Source organism: Nelumbo nucifera, chromosome 7, assembly GCF_055504915.1.
Source record: "Nelumbo nucifera cultivar China Antique chromosome 7, China Antique-T2T, whole genome shotgun sequence".
Taxonomy (NCBI): domain Eukaryota; kingdom Viridiplantae; phylum Streptophyta; class Magnoliopsida; order Proteales; family Nelumbonaceae; genus Nelumbo; species Nelumbo nucifera.
Genome location: NC_142655.1, coordinates 47,367,799 through 47,382,820, shown reverse-complemented (window position 1 = coordinate 47,382,820; position 15,022 = coordinate 47,367,799). Strand labels below are relative to the sequence as shown.

The following is a 15,022-nucleotide window of genomic DNA, read 5'->3' as shown; positions in this document are numbered from 1 at the left end:
AAATGGATTTGTGGAGTTTACACACCTTGCCTTTCATTTCTTTCCCATACATCCCTGGAGGTAGAGACATATAGACTTCTTCATGCAGATCTCCATTCAAGAAAGCATTTTTAATATCAAACTGATGTAGGGGCCAGTCAAAGGTAGCTGCTAGAGAAAGCAAGACCCTAACTGAAGTCATCTTAGCTACAGGAGCAAAGGTCTCAAGATAGTCAATGCCATACATTTGGGTGTAACCCTTGGCAACCAACCTAGCCTTATACCTCTCAACCGAGCCATCAGAGTGATATTTAATGGTAAACACCCATTTACAACCCATTGGTTCCTTCCCTTTCGGCAAGTCCACAATATCCCAGGTATGGTTCTTATATAATGCTTCAAGTTCAGTCATCATAGCATCTCTCCATTCAGGTTGAGATAATGCTTCCGATACAGACCTGGGAATCACATGTGAAGAAACAGAAGCAAGAAAGGAGTAGTAGGAAGGAGAGAGAAGGCTGTAAGATAAATGTTTGGAGATGCAATGGGCTGTACACTTCCGCTTGCCCTTGCAAAGAGCAATAGGAAGGTCAAGGTCAGGGACGGTCGAAGCTGGGTCGATAGAGGGCTGACCTGTTTCCTCAGGAACTATGGGAGTGGCAACATGCTCTTCTGAAGGAGTGGAAACAACCTGCATATGTTTGAATCTCCGCCTTTGGTAACACCTTTGGAGAGTAGGAGCAGAAGCAAGAGGAGGATCAGAGGTGGGTCCAGTGGAAGAGGTGGACACCCCATGATCAGACTCACAAGGGATGGGAAGAGGAACAGCTGGAGACATAGCAAAGGGTTCATCAGATGTCTCCCCCTCAGGAGGAATACTAAAGAAAGGAGTCAACTCTGCAAAGGTGACATCCCGAAATACAAAGCAGGTGCCACGAACTGGATCAAAACAACAATAACCCTTTTGAGTAGAGGCATATCCCAGAAACACACACTTATGAGCCTTAGGTTCAAATTTATGCCTTTGGTGACTATGAATATGCACATAACAAGTACTCCCAAATACACAGAGAGGGAGAGAAAAGAGATCCTCATCCGGGAAGAGAAGACTAAAGGGAGTTTTAAAGCCATGGACCCTAGAGGGCATACAGTTGATTAGGTAGGTAGCAGTATGAACAGCATCTCCCCAAAACCTTACAGGAACATGGGATGCAAATAAAAGGGATTTGGCAACCTTAATCACATGTATGTTCTTTCTTTCCGCCACCTCATTTTGTTGTGGAGTGTAGGAACAAGAACTTTGATGAATAACCCCAAAAGTTTCAAGATAGGTGGAGAGGGTTTTATCAAAATACTCCTTAGCATTGTCAGAGTGGAATATTTTGATACGGGTATTAAACTGGGTGAGGATGAGTTCATGAAAATTTTTCACAATAATTGGTACTTCATCCCGGGATTTCATGAGATAAATCCAAGTATAACGAGAATAATCATCAATAAAAAAGATAAATTACCTGTAGCCCCCCATGGTTGGCATGTGATATGGCCCCCACACATCAGAGTGAACAATATGGAAAGGAGAAACAGATCTTTTATTACTGATTGAATAGGAATGTCTACAATGCTTTGCTAGCTCACATGACTCACAATGAAGACTAGATAAAGACACTCCTTTAAACATATCTGGGAATAAATGAGTTAAAGCAGAAAAAGACAAATGACCAAACTGAAAATGACAACAAAATTTTGTTAACAGACTCTGACACAACTGACTCTAAAGCAACTCCATGAGGTGGTCCCAAGGCTTGATCTGGTGTGTCCAGTAGGTATATTCCGTTCGCCTCATGGCCACTCCCAATCGTCCTCTGAGACTACAGGTCCTAAAAAACACAATGAGTGGGAAAGAAGGTTATGCTGCAGTTCATGGACTTTGTTAAGCTACTAACAGATAAAAGGTTTGTGTTAAGCTCAGGAACATGGAGAACATAAGATAAGAACAGGGTGTCAGAGGTCTTTATATCTCCTTTACCAGAGATGGGGGCAAGTGACCCATCGGCAAGGGATATTTTCTCTTTCCCAGAGAGGAGATGATATGAACAAAAAAGGTTAGATAGGCTGGTCATATGGTCTGATGCACCGGAATCTATAATCCAAGGGAGTTTATGATTACCTGAAACTGAAGCATTATTTGCTGAGGCATATGTACCTGAGTGAGCAAAAGCCGATGAAGAGGATGTACTATTGGAAGGGTGGGCTGAAGAATCTGTAGCTTCCAGGTGATTTAGGAGCCTCCCATACTTCTCAAAGTCTAACTTCATTGCAGCCAACTACTCAATGGTTGATGTTTTCTCACTCTCCTTACTTCCCCCTTCAGGTACTGTAGCAGCATTAGCAGTCTTGAGTTTTCCCGCTTGACTGCCCTTCTTAGGATTGTTCTTAAACCTCTCAGGGAGTAGTCCAGGGTGAAGTTTCCAGCAGGTGTCCTTGGTATGTCGTGGTTTCTTGCAATATTCACACACCTGCTCCCCCTTTTCAGTAGGCCCCTTAGGTTTCATTCCCGCATGTGCAAAGTGTTCTATAGGTGGACTCTGCAATTGAACTTGTCGTCTACTTTCCTCACTACTTATCATGGCATATGCCTGTGATAGAGTAACCTCATCTCTGGCCAAAATATTCTGTTTGATAATATCAAACTCAGGGTTGAGTCTAGTGAAAAACTCGAACACCCTATTTCTCTCCACCAGCTTTCTGTACATTTCAGCATCCTTTTTACTCTCCCATACCACAGTTTCCATAACATCAATTTCCTGCCATAGGGATTTTAGTATAGAGTAGTAGATTGCTACACTCTTCTCCCGTTGTCTCAGGTTCTTCACATCACTTTTCAATTTGTACACTCGGGCTACATTGAGTTTCTGTGAATAAGTCTCAGTTACACTGTCCCATATCTCCTTAGCAGAAGACGTCCAAAGATAGTGCTGGCTTATATGATGTTGCATAGAGTTAACTAACCATCCTATAACGGTATAGTTCTCTTGCATCCATCTCTCAAATTCAGGATCTGTCTCTTCGAGTTTCACCTTACTGCCTGTGAGATACCCGAGTTTTCCTCTACTACAAACATAAATTTTTATAGACTGTGCCCAGGCAAGATAGTTCATCCCATCTAGCTTAATCATGGTAACACCAGTCAAAACGGAATCTACTAGAACAGGTCCAGAAACCGGCACCTGCTTGAACTCACTTCCGTACATCTCCATTAATCAAACAAAAATCAAAGAACTGAAATTTTAACTATGCAAACTTACTTAAAGTCAAACCAGAAATACGGTGCTTGAAGAACTAGGGTTTTGCTCCGTCCAGCAGATGGGAGGAAGAGAGAATATGGTGCCGCACCAACCAGACTGACCCAAACTCTTCCTAACCTGAACCGCCCTCCTTTAGCAGTCACAAGACACCTTCTAAGCACAGAGCGCCACACCCAAGCTTCACCTTTCCTGGTAACCTCGAAAATCTCTAGTTGGCTAGGGTTTCGGGAAGCAGCAAAACAGCATCACTTCTTGGCAAAATTTGTCCAGAACTTAAATCTCCAAACCCTTCTACCAACTAGGTAAGTGATTCTCTATACTATAGAGAACCTATCTCTCCATACACTCTCTTGATTTTAGAGTGTACAGGAACGAAGAAAAAAGAAGAAAGAAGAACTGTACCCGCTCTGATACCAAGATGTGAATCGGTCTTCTAATATCAGATTTAAAATTAGTAATTAACAGTGCAGATCAGATCTGAATAATAGTGCAAGAGCTATGTATGTCGAAGAGAAGAGGTAAGAGAAGAAGAAGTCGAATGATTCACCCTTCTCCTCTAACCTTATTTTATTAATCTCTAAAAATTAATGATGACAAGTATGCCCTTAAGTGGGCGGCTAGTTTGGCAATTACATAAAGAAAATAAAACAAGAACAAATAACAAGCCCATTAAGTGAGGCCCATCAACATAAAATAAAAGATAAAAATAAAGGATATCACACAAGCAGTTGTTAGGGCCCATTTGGCCCAGTCTCTTTACAATATTGATGTATGGGGACCTTACCACATTTTTTTCAATGGGTGGTTATCATTATTTTCTCTTGTTTGTGGATGATCACACATGGTATTCTTGGATATATTTGATGAGATTACGCGATGGAGTACCCATTTTGGTGTGGCAGTTCTACCAAATGGTTCTCACACAATTTGGAGTGAGGACTAAAGCCTTCAAATCAGATAATGCTAGAAAATACTTTGAGAAGGACTTGTCCTTATATTTTTTGGAGCATGGTGTGATTTATCGGAGTAGTCATGCATACACACTGCAACAGAATGGGGTAGCAGAGAAGAAGAATAGGCATATTGTGGAGGTGGCAAGGATCCTTATGGTGTGTGCCTCAGTTCCTATTCAGTTTTTTTTTTTTTTGGGGTGGGGGGTGGGGATGCAGTTTTCACAGTCGTGTACCTTCACGTACTTTGGGGTTTAAGTCACCTTTTAGCTTGTTCTTTCCAGATGGGGAGATATTTTATATACCTTTGAAAGTCTTTGGGTGTGTCTCCTTTGTTCACATTCTTGGTCCCCATCGCAAGAAATTGGATCCTAAGGCCAAGAAACGTGTTTTTCTTAGGTATGTTCAAAACCAAAAGGGGTATTGTTGTTATGATCCAATGTCGGGGAGCAGGTTTTTCACTATGGATGTTACATTTTTTTAGTCTATTTTCTTTTTCTCGGGTGGTTCTCTTTAGGGGGAGTGTTTTGGAGAGGAGAACTCGCAACTAGTCAGTCCCTCTTCCTGTTTCATTTATTCCTTCATCTAATCCATTTGTTCCACCATCAGCAGCTCCAGTCCCATTGCTTAATCCACTACGGCTAGCTTAACAATTCTATCAGCACCACCAGAAGAGGGTTGACTTCACACATGCTTAGATAGAAGAACCTGCACCATCTTTGTCAGTCCATCTGAGATCCCAGGTTCAGTTGATACAGTTCCAGGTATTTCCCTTGAACCTAAGCCTATTATTTCCCCTAATAATGATTTTTCTATACCTAACACTATTGTTGCCATTGATTTCGCTGATCTTGATCTTCCTATTACACTCCGCAAAGGGAAGAGAAAGTGTACAACCCATTGCATTTCACACCATCTCTCCTACAGTGCCTTATCACCCTCATACCGTGCTTTCCTTTCTTCCTTGGATTTTGTGTCTATACCCAGGAATGTCAATGAGGCTCTCTCCAAACCTGAGTGGAAACTAGCTATGCAAGAAGAAAGGGAAGTCTTAGTTAAGAATCAGACATGAGAGATAGTTTGAAACAGTCACCTAGGGCATGGTTTGACAGGTTCAAAGGGGCACTTATCTGTTTTGGGTACACACAGACTCAATCTGATAATACTCTCTTTGTGGAAAGGAGAGAGGCGCTCTTGTTATTATTGATTGTATATGTAGATGATATAGTTGTTATAGGAAATGATTTGAAGGAGATTGATGCACACCAAAAGTTTTTACAACAAGAGTTTGAGATTAAGGATCTAGGTGAATTCAAATACTTTCTGGAGATTGAGGTTGCAAGATACAAGCATGGGATTTTCATCTCTCAAAGGAAGTATGCGTTGGACTTACCATAGGAGATTGGAAAGCTATGAACCAAACTAGTTGATACTCCTATTGACCCAAATCAGAGAATTAATGCTTTGGATGGTGAGTTAGTTAAGGATGTGGGAAGATATCAAAGGATGGTAGGCCGACTACTATATTTATGTATGACACGTCCAAACATCTCCTATGTTGTTAGTTTTGTGAGTCAGTATATGTATGCTCCTTGGGTCCAACACTGGGAAGCCATTAAGGGGATACTTGCATACTTGAAGAAGCACCCTGCCAAAGGGATTCTTTTCTCAGACCATGAGAATTTAAAGCTGGATTCCTACACAGGTGCAGATTGGGCAGTTTGTTTAGATGATAGGAGATCTACATCAGGGGTATGCACCTCTGTGGGAGGAAACTTGATCTCACGGAAGAGTAAAAAACAATCAGTTGTGGCTAGATCAAGTGCAAAGGCTGAATATAGAACCATGGCTCATGGTGTTTCAGAACTACTTTGGATGAGATCTATACTGAGTGAGATTGGAATAAAAGCTGAGGAGCCCATGATGTTATATTGTGACAACTAAGCTACAATCAATATTGCCTACAATCCAATTCAGCATGACAAGACTAAACACATTGAGGTTGATAGGCACTTCTTAAGAGAAAGGGTGGCAACTGGAGAAGTCTGCTTGCCTTATGTCTCCTCTAAACTACAGTTGGTTGATGCCCTCACCAAAGGGATTGCAAAGAACAAGCTTGAACACAATCTACACAAGTTGGGAATGTGTGACATTTACTCCCAACTTAAGGGGGAGTGTTGAGGTTTTAGACAGTTTGTGCAGTTTATAGTGGTAGTATTTGATTATTTATTGTTTAGATAGGAAGTGGGGACCACAACACTCTTGTTGGATCCATTTTAAGCAGTTATTTCAAGTGTTTTATGCTGTTTTTTGTGTTAGCCGCCCTATAAGGGCATATTGGTCTTTGTACTCTATTATTTTAGACTATAAATAATAGTGAAGAGGGTGGCCAGCATTATTGCTCTCTTTTCTCTCTCAAATATCTTCTCTTCTCTTTCTCCTCTCTTCCCTTCTTCTTCAAGAAATATTCTTTTTCTTTTACAGTTTTTTATTTCAGCAATTTTCTACTTTACATGGCTGTACTTACTTCACTCAAGAGAGGAGGTACTTCAAGTGATTAAAATTTTCCATAGGGTAATGACTCAATTTGATGAAAGGATTAGAATATTAAGATCTGTTACTAGTTCAAAGGGCTAGAAGAATTAGGAGCATGCCTAAAGGACATTGGCTGAAGTAGCATGAAATGATACAAGGTTTAGATGATGATGATGATGATGATAAAAATATTAAGAGTAGATAATGTCAAAGAAAATGAAAGTATTGGCTCATATTTTTGGAGTTATAGTAAGAGGAGGCTTGAAGAACTGCTCTCGTGGAAGTTGAAACTAATAATTTCTTGCACAGTAACCTGCAAGAGTTCGTTCTTTGGAATGGTTCTGCGTGAACTATAGTAACAGTTTACAGGGGTGGAATCATTAAAAATCTTCTAAAAGTTTTCCAATATGTATCTTTTAAAAGTTTGAAAAAATGGATATTGTTCCATTAGGTGTCACTGAAGATAGGTTCTCTTACACATTAAGGTAAAGGGGGATCTTTGAGGAAGGCCTTCCTCCATAGATATCTGGTTGGAAATTTTGATTCAGGTTTCCTTGAAATTGTGAAGGTGGAAAAGTAAGTTTCTCAAACTTGGGGATGTCTGACAAGATTCACAGTCCAACGGTTAGGGTGAAGCCTTTTCCTCTTTGTTCTTTCCTCAGAGGAGGCCCTTAAGATCCTTAGATCTGGTCAGAGATCTTTCAAGGGTTGAACATTGCACCTCAATCAATGTTACCCTTCAATTGGTAGAACACCAACTACAGTCATGCTGACATCATCTGATGCTGTACATGAGGAGCCCACAGGAAATAAATCTAGTGCTTCTGTTTTATTGCTCTGATACCAACTTGAAATTTGTAGTGTGTCTTGGTGTGTGGAAGTGAAGATGAGTAAGAAGAAAGAGAGTAAAAGAGATTAGCTTGAGAGGAGAAAAATCATAGGGCCATCCAGCCCTATGGCTATTATAAAGATGTTATAAAGTACAAAAAGGCAATACTGACTTCCATTAGTAAAAGGAAACTAAAATCCTAAAAAGATGAATGTTACCCTTGTACAAATGCATTATTCATTACAAACTCAACTTAGGCTGCATTTGGCATTCTTTATTCTAAGGACTTGCCTCCATTTTGCAGTTAAAGTGTCTCTATGAACACTGAATTTTTAACAGTAAAAAGGAGATAAGTCCCTAAATAAGGAATGCCAAATGCAGTCTTAGCCTTGATCCCAACTATTTGGAGGGATGGCTGAAAAATTACTGTTCTACCATTGTTCTTTATCAAGAACCATATTTTCTGTTAATTTTAAATCCTTAGATCATTTCTTACTTCAGCATAGCCCTTGGCCCTCCCTTTGCTCTTTCAGGGCCTTCTACTTGTACCAAGTCACTCCTCATTGGTAAAACATTTTCCATCTATAGATAAGGACAAACCATCTCAGTCTACCTTCCCTCATTTTGTTACATGTTTGGCCACTCCTAATTCATCTTTAATGTGCTTATCTCTTATCCTACCTAGAGGTGTCAATGAACTGGTTTTGGATTGGATCCAATCTCATCCAAAGCTTATCAAATCGGATTTGGACGGTCTGTTATAGTTATTGGTCCATACTCATATTGATTTGAATTGAACTGCAGACAAATTCACAAATAATCCGATCAAGAGGCTGAAACCTTGTCCAAACTTTGAAACCGATTGAAACTGAAATCAAAAGTTGAAACCCTAGAAGTCTGAAATCCTTGAAGGCCCGAAATCCCCTGTTCAAAGCTTGATACTTTAAAGACTGAAAATCCCTATTCGACGTTTTACAGGACAAGCTCAAAGTTTGAAACCCCTGTTCGAGGAACCAGACCTTGAAAGCTGAAATCCCTATTCAAAGTCTGAAATCCTTGAAGGCTGAAATTCCCTGTTCAAAGTTTGACACTCCAAAGACTGAAAATCCCTATTCGACGCTTTACAGGGCAAGTTCAAAGTTTGAACCCCTGTTCAAGGAACCAAACCTTGAAAGCTGAAATCCATGTTCGAAGTGTGAAATCCAGAAGTCTGAAATCCCTGTTTGAAGTTTTACAGGGCAATCTCTTTTTCCAATCTCTGGAACCAGGTTGATCTCACTCTCCAACAGCCCGTTTCTCTCTTCATTCAGTCAAAGAGGTATGTCATTCTTCCAGACATCCAGTCATTTATTTGAATCTAAAACATCATATATGTCATAGACTTCATATGATATCTTCAATAAATATATTCTTATGTTTATATCAAACTATCCAAATTAATTCAATTTGTTTCAGAGGTTTGATATCTAGATATTAGGGCAGCAAATGGATTGGATTAAAACCTGATCACCCTGAACCTGATTAAATCTGAATACAAATGTAGACAAACAAATACCTTTTGTATGCGGATTTTGTGGAATATTTAGCTGAATATTTAGTTTTACATTAAATGCTTAGTCAATATGGTCTTTGGTTGGTTGTAGCATCTGCATTCTCAATTTCATCTTCTTAGTTGAATATTTGGCTGTTACAATTATGCATCTTATTTTTTGTTGTTTTTCTTATCTTGATATATCAAGGATGAATGAACCTGGCATTGAAAATGCAAGCAATTCTGAAGATGTCAATGAAACATCTATGGCGTCGAGTTTTAGTCGAAGGAGGACTAGATCTAAAGCTTTGGGAACACTTTAAAAAATAAAAATTTGTGGACTTTAAATTTGACCAAGATAGGAGCCGAATGGACTTAGAAAAGATAATAATGAAGCATGGACATCCTTTTAGCATAGTTAAAGAAGAGTTTTTCCAGATATTTATTAATAATCTTCAACCATTATTTTGGTTTGTTTAAAAAAATACAATAAAAAATGATGTCATGAAGATTTACTTAGATGAAAAGGAGAAGCTATATAAATACTTTGATGATTTGTCTTATCAGATTAGTTTAACCACTGATATGTGGACTTTGGAACAAAATTTGGGATATTGTTATTTAACAACACATGTTATAGATGATGAATGGGAACTCAAGAAGAAAATTATTGCCTTTGTGGCAGTTGATTGTCCCCATGATGGAAACACTTTGTATGAAGTTGTTATAGAGAGGTTGCTAACTTGGAAAATTGATAAAAAAAATGTTCTATTACAGCTGGAAATGCCTCTAACAATGATGTTATGGTTAGAGAGCTTAGAAATAGACCATGTGTTAAGGGTTTGCTCCCGTTGCATGGTAACCTATTTCATGTGAGATGTGTTGCTCACGTCTTGAATTTTATTGTGCAAGATGGGTTAAGAGAAAATATCACCATTTGTTACATAGGATTCAAGAAAGTGCTAAATATGTAAGGTTGACACCACATAAGAAGCAAAAATTTGACAATGCAAGAAGCCAATCAAAAGTACAACATAAGAGAGGGGTGGTTGTTGATTGTCCAACGTGATGAAACTCCGCATATAACATGTTGGATACAACTTTAGAGTTGAAGGAAGCATTTTGTTGACTAATTGAGCTCGACCGTGACTATAAAACTCTGCCATCTAATGAGGAATGGGAGATGGGGGTAATGATACGGGATTGTTTGCAAGTTTTTTACATCTACACAAAAAATTTCAAGTACTACTTCCCCAACCTCAAATGTATTTTTTCCTGATATTTACACAATCAAGCTTTTGTTGCTTCAGTGGCTGGGAAGTGAACATGAGTATGTTTGTTCAATGGCAAATAGGATGAAACAAAAATTTGATAAATATTGGGATAAATGTTCTTTTGTGGAGAGATTGTTGAAAGGCATGTTACAAGAGCTAGAGAAGCATTAAATGACTTATATTCAAAGTATGTGGGTATTAATTCAAAGGAGAGATCGCCTATAGGCTCTAGCATTGCATCTAAGCCAATGAAGATTCGTGGTGTTGTAGATTTTTTGAGCAGTTTGACCGATGGTTAACTGAATAGTGTTAAAAATTGGATCTTGAAGCAGCTTCTATCTCTCCTATATGTTTCTATTTCTAATATGTTTTTGGTTGTGTATGATTATGTTTTAGAATTGGATCTTGAAGCAGCTGCTACATCTCGTATATGTGTGGCTTCTACAATTGACACTAACCGAACATGAAAGTTATGACAAATGGTCTATAATTAGCTTATTGATTTGCAAAATATTGATGTTTATCTAATTTGGTGGGGCAAATGATTTGTTTAAGGATATTGGGGCATAAGCCCTACATCTAGATTGGAGATTTTTGCTTCATAGGTTATATTTTTGCTTATAATTCTTTATAAAATATTTGCTTATAAAATTTGGATTGGATTGGACCTAGTCCATCTGCAATGGTTTATATTGGACTAGGTTGGGTTGAACCAATATCTAGTCTATTGACAGAAGAAAAGAGTGGGGCTGCCAATGGACCAGGTTTGGATTGGACACAATCTGAATTAAAACCAATTAGAACAAGTTAGACAGTCCAATAAAACATTGAGTTGGACCAATCCAATCCAATCCAGGTTGAACAAGTTAGGCAGTCCATTAAGACAGTGAATTGTACCAGTCCAATCCAATCTAGGTTGAGCATGTTGAACAGTTCAATAAGACAGTGAATTGGACCAGTCCAATCCCGTCTAGGTTGAACAAGTTGGACAGTCCAATAAGATAGTGAATTGGACCAGTCCAGGTTGATATGAGATCTCATTATTTGAAGAGATAAAACAGAGTAAAATGAGAATAACTGTAAGGCCATGCAAAAGATGAATATATTTTGAAATGAGAAAAATGTATAGATAATCATCATATAAACAAGGACCTCATACTGATGTTTATATTTCTTAAAAGTCCTTCTACACTATTTAAAAAGCTCTTTATGTAAATCAAAACCAGTATGCTCTCAGAAATCTTACAGTTTATTTTTAACTAGCTGTCATGATAATAACCTTACTTCAATTAATGTACGAAACACATGTCATTGACATAAAGAACCTCAAGGTGTGATACATGCATTATAGTTTTAAGCATGAGTTTCCATCTTGAGCCTCAGGGTAAGCCTCTCCTTGAGATGTGTCTCAAGGCATAAATCTCAGATGCCTTATTGATTGAAGCCTAACCAAAATGTTGGGTTTTCAGAAATTCTAACATTTTGGTCTTTTATAGAGGGTCGTATCCTTTGCTTAAAAAGCAAAAGATGAGAAGATGCTGCTAACTAGCTCAGTTGGTAAGGTCTCTGGCTGGTTGTAGCGGAGGTTGGGGGGGGGGGGTATGGGTAGAGGGATGGGTTAACTGTATTTGAACAAGAGCCAACATCACACTGGATGAAGTGCTAGATGGTATCACTCAGCCCAAATTATTATATTGGGCAAAAGTTAGACATACTTACTGGTATCATTACTGTCATGGTGGCTTATTAGACTGGGTTCTTCCTAATAGCAGTACAATTAAGTTTATCGTTAATAGTTGTTCTTTGTGTAATTCAGGACAGTAAGGTTTGGTGATGCTTTCAAGATGGCATCTGTTTCGACTGCTGCTACAGTAACCCGAACCAGAAAGAGGAAGAAGAAGAAGAGGAAGAAGAAGAGAAGAAGAAGAAGGAAAAGAAGGGACTGTCGAATCTGATAGGTAAACCCTATCAGTCGACCCCTTAATAGTAATTAGTCTCTAATAATTTCTACAAAGACTAAACTGCCCTCACTTAAGTGTGGGGCAGAGTCTCTAATAAAACTGCCACATAAGCATACAACTTAACAAAGATAAGATGACTAAACTACCCTTATTCGGCTAACTTTAACACTCCCCCTCAAGCAGGAGAATATATGTCATATAATCCCAGCTTGTTACATAGATAGTTCACTTTCCCTGAGCTTAGAGCTTTTGTAAACAAATCTGCCCACTGATCATTCGAGCCCACATGTTCTGTGCTTATCTCTCCAGCAAGAACCTTCTCCCTCACAAAGTGGCAATCAACCTCTATGTGCTTCGTTCTCTCATGAAAAACAGGGTTGAATGAGATATGGAGTGCAGCTTGATTGTCACAGTACAATTTCATAGGTTTATCCATGTGGAACCCAATTTCTTGTAGGGGATTCCCCAACCACACTAGTTCACAGGTAGTGTGTGCCATGGCCCTATACTCAGCTTCAACACTGCTTCTAGCCACAACCGTATGCTTTTTACTCTTCCACGTCACAAGATTTCCTCCAAGAAATGTGCAATAGCCTGTAATAGATCTTTTGTCATTCACTGAGCCTGCCCAGTCTGCATCTGTGTACCCAACTACTTCAAGTTTTCCTCCTGGTTTATACAATAGTCCACGGCCTGGAGCTCCCTTCAGATATCTTACAATTCTAAGAATTGCATCCCAGTGAGGTATACGAGGGTTCTGCATGGATTGGCTCACCACACTGACTGCAAAGGAGATGTCGGGTCTCGTGATAGTCAGATAGTTCAGCTTCCCCACTAGTCGTCTATACCTTCCAAGATCTTCAAATACTTCCCCTGTATCACTGCTCAACTTAACATTTGGTTCCATAGGGGTCTCAGCCGGTTTTGCACCTAACAGTCCTGTTTCTTCAGATATCTTACAATTCTAAGAATTGCATCCCAGTGAGGTATACGAGGGTTCTGCATGGATTGGCTCACCACACTGACTGCAAAGCAGATGTCGGGTCTCGTGATAGTCAGATAGTTCAGCTTCCCCACTAGTCGTCTATACCTTCCAAGATCTTCAAATACTTCCCCTGTATCACTACTCAACTTAACATTTGGTTCCATAGGGGTCTCAGCTGGTTTTGCACCTAACAGTCCTGTTTCTTCCAGTAGATCAAGAACATATTTTCTTTGGCACAGATTTACACCTTGTTTTGACCTGGCAACTTCTATGCCCAAGAAGTACTTCAATGTCCCAAGGTCTTTTGTTTGAAAATGATTTTGCAGAAATACCTTTAGTTTGTCAATCCCCAATTTGTCACTGCCAGTAATAACAATATCATCCACATAGACCACTAATAAAATCTTTCCAGCTTCTGAGTCATAGTTGAACACTGAGTGATCAACCTGGCATTGCTTCATTCCAAAACTCTTCACCACTTCACTAAGCTTCTCGAACCAAGTACACAGCGATTGTTTCAACCCATAAATTGCCTTCTTTAGTCTGCACACCTTACCATCCTCCCCCTGAGCAACAAACCCAAGTGGTTGCTCCATATATACCTCCTCCACAAGGTCACCATGAAGGAAGGCATTCTTTATGCCAAGCTGAAACAGAGGCCAATCATACATAACTGCCAGGGAGATTAGCACACGAACATAACCAATTTTAGCCACCGGAGAGAATGTCTCCATGTAGTCCATTCCATACAACTATGAGTAACCTTTAGCAACGAGCCTGGCCTTTAGACGCTCCACACTACCATCTGGCAAGTATTTAACAGTATACACCCATTTATAGCCCACAACATGCTTACCAGGTGGGAGAGTAGTGAGTTCCCATGTTTGAGTATGTTAAAGAGCAGAGAGTTCCTCCTCCATTGCCTGTCGCCACCCAGGTGAACTAAGAGCTTCTTGGACATTGTTAGGTATAGAAATAGATGACAAAAGTGAAACAAACTGACGATGTGAGGTGGGAAGGCGAGATAATGAAACAAAATTGGAAATGGGATGGAGAGTAGAACTGCGTTTACCTTTCCGTAAGGCAATGGGTAGGTCAAGATCTGAGGGTTCAACAACAGGAGCCATGACAGGATCCGCAGATAAGGTAGAAGCTAGAGGAGGGGCCGGTGTCATTCAACGTGTATACACTTGCCGGATCGGTGGTCGTTTAGTGGTGATCTGCACTAGATGAGATGATGAGTCTACTCCAACAGCAGCATCCGGAATTGAATCATTGACAGAAAGAGGAAGAGGAAGTAAGGGTGGAGACGAAGGTGCTTCAGGTCCTGAGAAAAAGGGGATAGAGTCAAAAAAGGTGACATCAGGACAGACATAGCACTTTCGAGTAATGGGATTATAACACTTGTACACTTTTTGAGTCCGAGAGTAGCCAAGAAAGACATATTTAATGGAGCGTGCATCTAGCTTGTCTATTCCAGGACTCAGATTGTGGACAAAGCATACACAGTCAAAGACATGAGGAGTTAATGGAAATGGAGATAAAGTGGGGAACAAGATAGAGAAGGGGGACCGACCATGAAGAATGAAGGAGGGCATCCGATTAATGAGGAAACATGCAGTGAGTACAGCATCACTCCAAAACCGTTTAAGAACATTCATATGATGAAG

General features: G+C 39.6%; 1 protein-coding gene across 3 annotated transcripts in view; it reads right to left on the bottom strand.

Moving 5' to 3' along the window:
- The window catches only part of LOC104609499 (peroxisomal (S)-2-hydroxyacid oxidase GLO4-like), a 146,430-nt gene that overhangs the window by 115,106 nt on the left and 16,302 nt on the right, over positions 1-15,022 (bottom strand). The window lies entirely within an intron of this gene.